This window comes from Vigna unguiculata, chromosome 10, assembly GCF_037176805.1.
Source record: "Vigna unguiculata cultivar grain cowpea cultivar isolate G323 ecotype 2 chromosome 10, ASM3717680v1, whole genome shotgun sequence".
Taxonomy (NCBI): Eukaryota; Viridiplantae; Streptophyta; class Magnoliopsida; order Fabales; family Fabaceae; genus Vigna; species Vigna unguiculata.
Window position 1 is genome coordinate 4,132,689 of NC_140801.1, and position 7,814 is coordinate 4,140,502.

The following is a 7,814-nucleotide window of genomic DNA, read 5'->3' on the forward strand; positions in this document are numbered from 1 at the left end:
TCTTTATGGACTCCTAACCCATTATGCAATTTAAAATGTGCAAACCTTGCGTCAGATATGTGAAGAGAGGTAATAAAGTGAGAGACAAACAGACAGAAGTTGTGAGTGAGTGCCTCTAGTGATTAAAGAATGAAGCCATTAGAGAGTGAGATAAGAGCAACCACTTAATCCTATGGAATTTTGTGCAGAAACTACCTTAGAGATAAGATTTTCTTCCTCTTCTCAAATATTGGGGTTCCCTGTGTTGTTTATTTAAGTACTAGTGTGGTTGGTGAAGAGAATAGTGCACTACTAGAATTTTCAAAATTACATGGAAATTTTCTTGCAATTTGTTTACAAAAATTTGCAGGAAAAGAGTTTCCTGCCATTTTTTTTGCAAATTTTGATCGGTAGGTAATACCTTCATGGGTAATTAATTATCGTGAAATTTAAAAATTCGTAGGAAATATTTTGCAAATTTTTTTATGAAAAATATTCACAACAATTTTTCCTACAAAAAATCAATCTAAACAATCGCATGTACTTTTTCTTGCAAATTTACATTTCGCAAATAATTTTCTTGCGTATTTTAAATTCGCAGGTAATTTATTACAAGTATTTTTGCGAAAATTAATTTGTAAGTATATTTTTTCTACCAATTATTTTGCAAAAAAATTCGCAAGAAACTTTTTATAAATTTTAAAAAATATATAATTATTCTTTTGAGGACCTAATGATGTTATTTTAATATATATATATATATATATATATATATATATATATATATATATATATATATATATATATATATATATATATTTATTTGAATGTAATTTGTAACACCCCATTTATTTAATAAAGCTAAATAAAGGATATGTCACACAATATAATATAAGAAGCGAGGATAAAAGAGTATAACGTCACTCCTACAGATATCTCAATTGCTTAGAGGACGAATAAAAGAGATACACCACGATGCCAAGTACAAAGTAAAGTAAGAGAGTGAAAATGACTTAAACAAATTCCCGGAGAAAACAATACATGGGCCTTAGCCCTAAATGAAGAGCATAAAGGCAGAAGTCAACCCAAAGGCTAAGCAGCGAAACCGTCACCTCCTTATTGACCACGGGTGTTCCTCGCATTTGCTCACATCAACAAGTTGATGATCATCGCAAAAGAGAGTACGACACAGCAGGACACACAACAAAAACAAAAGGGTAAGCTAGAGCCAAAAGTGGTTTTATCATGCAATCAGATATGCTTTAACAGTCAATTATACATACATCACCCAAGCATGTTATGACCTTCCAAAATAATACACTAAGACTCGACTCATCCGGATACATATAACTTGGTCGGATTCAGCGAATGCTTGCGCTTGTGGTGGATACATCTGCTCACCCCCGAGCTGCTCACCCTCGAGCTATATGTTACAAGTGTTACAATGAATCAATTTCCCTCACACATAAAGTTAGCCCTTAATGAGTTTCAGGCCTCCTGCTACTCTCACCACAAGAGCCAGTCCGCTCTAAGTGAGACTAACTAACTCCTTAGAGTGTCAGGATGTGATCCTTACCTTGAATCCTTACCAAGTTATATAGATGGGGCACCACCATGGACACCCACTAACAGGGGCCATGGAATTACGTCCCGACCACTAAAGCACGACCCTAAAGTCCCACCTAGAGACTTCAAGGAATTACGTACTGACCACATGACAAACATACACAAACAACCAAGTAACAGATACATATATCATACATAGGAACCTCATCCCCTCATTCGTAAGCAATCCTTATTTATCATACCTTGAATCAATACTAACTCGTCATTCCCAACCATGAGTAAAGAGTTTCTCCTCATACCAAAGTCATGCCACTGGATTACCAACCATCATGTCCATTATTGCTCATGTCAAACTCGTGACCACATATATTCATATATTCAACCTCTCGAGTATAATTCATATAAAGATTATGTCAAACTCATGATTCACACATAAAACCATCTCCCAATCATGCATAAACATTCCCATTAAGCCATCATACAACTCATACAAGTACTAGCTAAACATTCAAGCACAGAGGGAACCCAATTAAGGATGCATTCTCGCCCAGCTCGTCGCTCAGGCTGGAGGATCTCGCTCAAGCGAGAAGGACTCTCACTCAGGCGAGCTCCCTCCGCCTAGGCGAGAGCTCGACACACACACCACAACGGCCTCTACGCATTCTCGCTTAGGCGAGACTCCCCTCGCTTGAGCGAGACACTAGCTCGCTCAAAACTGAGCTGGTCGCCAGAGCGACCCCTCGTGTAAAAAGTTTGGGCGAGCCTCTACTCATCTCGCCGAGGCGAGACAGGCTCGCCTGGGCGAGATTATCAGGTCTCGGCACTGTTTTCCTGCGACAGCCATTCATACCAAGCCAAGAATAACACAGTAAAGCATTTCACGCATCCAGGACATCATATCAACCACAAAATCATAGTACAACAACCAAACAATGAAAAGGACAAATACAAGATTAGGTTCTACCTTCCCTTACCTGGAATGAGCTAGTGCAAGGCCTCGACACCAACAGTGGAGCACCACAGCTCAAGGAACAAACTTAGAAGCTGGAAAAAAATAGCAGAATGGAACAGAACAAGGGCATTGAGATGAGCCTCAGAGTAAACACGAAAATAAGACCAGGAGAGATCTAGTATGAGCTAAGGAGCAACTTACGTGGGGTCGAAAGAGCTTGAGCAACCTTGACGAAGGCTAAGGATCAAACCCTAGTAGAGCTTCCGTTGAGAACGAAGGGGTTTGAGGACAGATGTTTTCTGAAAGTCAACCGAAGTCAACCGAGGCCTATAAGGACGCGGTGTCATTTTTGCAATTTTTTGAACTCCTTTGCCTCGGGTCAAAAGTCAACCGAAGCCTATAGGGGCTTTTCTGCCTCGGTTAAAAGGCAACCGAAGCCTATAAGGCATCAGAGTTCCTTAAAATTTCAAAAATGCCATTGGCAGCAGAGTTTTTGGCCTCAAGTGGAATAGGATCGAGGCAGTATGTACTTTAGGCCTCAGTTACTAATTGAACCGAGGCCATATATCTGAGTTTTTGTCCTTAGGTGAAATAGGACCGAGGCAGTATGCACTTTAGGCCTCGGTTATTAATTGAACCGAGGCCATATGTCTGATTTAGGTCCCCAAATCGTGAATCGCAACACTGTTCCTCTTCATCCCCAAATCAAACCTCTGTTGCGCGATTCAGAGCCACCATAACGTGTTGCGCGTTTTGCTCATTGTAGGTGCTTGGTGGCGCGATTAGGGTTTCTATGAGCATCAAGATGATTTTTCAAGGTGCAAGTTATTTCAATGGTAGCTCGCAGTGAGGCTAAACTCGCGATGCAAGCGCTAACACGTTCATTCTCGCGACGACGATTTCGATATGCTCGTGTTGCAGAGGTGGTGTGTCGCGATATTCGCGTCTACAATGCTATTGTCGTTCGTGTTCTGCTACAGGTTGGTTGATTCCATGGTGGTTGAATGGACTGGTGCGAGGCTGCGGTGGTCGATAAATCTGTATGTGGCGGCAGCGTGAAGAAGATGGTTGCTAGGGTTCGAAAACTGCAGATTGTGCTTTGGCTTCGGTTCGCACACCTGAGGCCAAAAGTCTTGCCTTTTTGATCTCACCCTAATATGCTTCGGTTCTGGAACTGGGGCAAAATACCAAAAACAACTAGTGCCAAAAGTCTTTACTGCACTAGTGTATCAACCACAGAATCGTAGTACAACAGCCAAACAGTGAAAAGGACGAATACAAGATTAGGTTCTGGCTTCCCTTACCTGGAATGAGCTAGTGCAAGGCCTCGACACCAATAGTGGAGCACCACAGCTCAAGGAACAAACTTAGAAGCTGGGAAAAAATAGCAGAATGGAACAGAATAAGCGCATTGAGATGAGCCTCAGAGTAAACACGAAAATAAGACCAGGAGAGATCTAATATGAGCTGAGGAGCAACTTACGTGGGGTCGAAAGAGCTTGAGCAACCTTGATGAAGGCTAAGGATCAAACCCTAGTAGAGCTTCCGTTGAGAATGAAGGGGTTTGAGGACAGAGGACAAATGTTTTCTGAAAGTAAGATGGAAGTGAGAGTGTTAGGCTGGTTTAGGGTCTTTGGCTCCTCATGGGCCAGCACTTAGGCCCAATTAGATCTGAAGCAGCCCTTAAACATAAGGGCAGAAATATTGGATCTTACATAATTTTATTTTATTTTGAGTTCGGTATATGTTGATATATTTTATATTTTATAATTTAATTAAAATAAAATATTTCTTGTATTTTTAATTAAATAACTTTTACATATTAATTTATATAAAATAAAATATATTTAAATTTTACCATTTATGAACACGTTATCTAAATAGTTTAGATCAATAATAAAAAAAGAGTGGGCTTTTACAAATAATCTAGAAAATAATTCACTTTCATAACTAGAATAAATTATATTGAGAAATGATAACATGATTCATAGATATTGGACTTGGAGTATGAAGATCTTAATAAAACTAAAAAGTTACACTGCGAATATATAACAACAATAATTATAGTGATGTGCAAGATTTCTTCTCTTCAAGTATCCACAGAAAGTGTATTCTTTGAAATTGTGTAGAGATATAAATCTGCAATCGAAGGTAATTGATAATGTTATTGAAGTTTAACGCGAAAGGTAACCGTCAATACACTTGCATTATTTAGATAACCATTACAAAAAATAAAATTCAAATGTTGAGTAAGCAAAAAAGCAAGGTACCTCTAATCCACTTTTTAAAGCCAATGCCAAGTAACTGAACATGCTCTTGGAAGGAAAGGGCTTGCTCCAAGAAGAGAAAAAACTTCTATGAGTACAAATTTATAGTATTATAGGAATACAAATTTATATGAGAATGATCCTAGACGATGTCCTTATGAAAAGCATAAACATAAATTACTGAAAGAAAATCACTCTGACATGATAAAGACCATAAAACCAGAGGGGAAAGAACTCTATATCTAATTACCTAAGAAAAAAGAAGATTGTATACACATCTCACACCTAATGATTAGCCTAAAACCTAAACAATAATATATATATATATATATATATATATATATTCAAATAAATTTGTTTAGATTTAAATGCCATGACAATTATATTTCCTAAGCTCTGACTTGAATTTCTAATTCTTCATGAAGATAATATACAATTATATTTTATTTAGTTTAATTAATATGGCCTAATCTTTGTTAACTCTTTGGCAAGTGTACCAATTCGTTACAAGTAGTAAAACTGGAAGTCCAAGTATCGTTTTCCCAAGGGATTTGTGTTCGTTTGTCTAAGTGTGCTTATTTACTAATTTTAGCAATAATGTCAACGTAAAAGATTGGTTTAATTTAAGAACAGGATGCAAAATTAATAAACACTAAAGTTATAAAAGGATTTAAGAAACACTTCATCAAGGTTGGATTTCATGAACCATACTAACGCAATATTTCCTACACAATTTCTCTATCGTGCTCAAACATCCTCATCATAAGCTTACTAACCCCTAATTCCTTAGAAGTAAGTTCTAAGTCAAATATGTCAAAATATTAATTCCTTAACTATTTTAACACATGACTTGCATTAAGATTTGATGTATAGAATGACCTAGAGATTACGTCTATTCCTAGAACCCAATCTCATGGTTCTTCTATCCAAGGTTAAGTTCCAATTCATTTTCCAATAATTAGATACAACCAAATAGCAAAGATTTCCATCAAGCACATTTATAATTGAGATAAAACATATGAACAACGAAAGAGGTTACATTGCATAGGAAAATTACAAAGAGTATAGGTTCATTACATCCAACCCCAATGAAGGAGGAGTTTAGTCACTCCTAAGCATCTAGAACAAAAGATGGATGAATTTGATGGAATTGATGAATTGTTGTGAAGTCTCACTAGTGCAGAATCATGTTTTTAACTCGCCTTATAGGCTTCGGTTACTGCGGAACTGAAGACTATCAGGACGCGGTGGCATTTTTGAAATTTTTTAAACCTTTTTGCCTCGGGTCCCTATCCAACTGAAGCCTATAAGAGATTTTATGCTTCAGTTATCACTCAACCGAGGCCTATAACTCGTCAGTGTTCCCCAAAATTTCAAAATTGCCATTGACAGCGGAGGCTTTGGCCTCGGGTGGAATAGGACCGAGGCCTATACGACTTTATGCCTCGGTCATTAATGGAACCGAGGCCATAGACCTTATTTAGGGTTCCAAATTCGCGAACCCTGCACCTGTTCATCTTCTCTACGCCAACCCAAATTTTTCTCCTCTCCGTGAGCGTGGTGCAGATCTGTTTCGTTGTTGCAGATCTATTTCTGGCTCACGCGTGGAGGCTCGCGGTGAAGCTGCAACAATGGTGGTTTGCTGCCTTTGTTCGCCAATGGAGGTGTTACTGCTGTGAAGCTGTCGCACGAGATAAACTGGTGCAGATCTGCTCCAAGCGCGGTGATGAATGGATCTGTTGTGGTGGTTGCGTCGCGGAGGCCTGGTGTGGTGAATCTGCCATGGTTGGATGCGTGAATGGACAAGTTCTTCGAGGATGTGGAGGACGTGAAAGAGGACATGAGGAGCGTGGAGATGCTGTACAGAAAGCTGCAAGAGGCGAACGAGGAGAGCAAAACGGCGAAGGCGATGAAGGAGATTCAGGCGCGCATGGATAAGGACGTGGAGCTGGTGCTGAAGCGCGCGAAGGTGGTAAAGGGGAAGCTGGAGGCGCTGGAGCAGTCGAACGCGGCGAACCGGAGCTTGCCGGGGTGCGGGCCGGGGTCGTCGGCGGACCGGACGAGGACGTCGGTGGTGAGCGGGTTGGGGAAGAAGCTGAAGGACATGGTGGCTGGTGCGTGAATGGTGGTTGGTGGGCGAAACAAAAAAAGTCTCTATGGCTTCGGTTCCTTTGCAACCGAGACCAAACTTTTGGTCTCGTCCCAATATGCCTCGGGTCTAAAACCGAGGCAAAATGACGAAAATAACCGGGGCCAAAAGCCCTTACTGCACTAGTGTCTCCTTGCCCTAGAAGGGCGCTTTTTCGTCTCCTTTCTGGTTCTGTCGCGTTCCCACACTCCAGCACACAGTTTCGTGTAACTTTTCGAAACTATAACCACTTTAGAAAAACGTCTTCTCGCTGGGCGAGATGACTTACTCGCTGGGCGACCGGTGATTACTCGCTGGGCGAAAGAGCACACTCGCTGGGCGACTGGTTCATTTTGCTGGGCGACTGGGTCCTGAAAGAATAACCTCACTTCTTCTCCAATCCTTCACTTTCCTATACAATAATCTCAAAGATAACACAAAATATATCTAACCTAAAAACAACCTAAAAACAACCTAAAACTTCCCACAAAACACATGATTAAGTACAATTAAGAGGTCCAATAAAATAAGAATAATAAGTATTTTTCATACTTATCAAACTCTCCCAAACTTGTACTTTTTTCATGTCCTCATGAAAAGAAAACCTAACTGTACAAACACATAAACAAAACACTCTACTTAAAAATGAACCAAAGACATATGATCTCATAACATAATCCCCTTTACACATATCAAAGACCATTCACTTGCATTTCTCAAATTCAAGAAGATATGATGTGGTGCTTCCATGAAAATCAATTCCTCAATCCAGAATTAAATATGACTATCAACAATGAGAATCACTAAATCACACAAAAGTCAGTGTTTCCTCACACATGTGTTAGCCACACAATCTCACAACTAGCATACCATAAAACCAATCCATCAAATTTTTGCACATCATCTCATTCATACACTTCAC

At 39.6% G+C, this 7,814-nt stretch overlaps 1 pseudogene; it reads left to right on the forward strand.

The window, feature by feature from the left end:
* Positions 1-6,562: 6,562 nt before the first annotated feature.
* LOC114166997 (syntaxin-125 pseudogene) lies at positions 6,563-6,886 on the forward strand (annotated as a pseudogene).
* Positions 6,887-7,814: the final 928 nt, after the last annotated feature.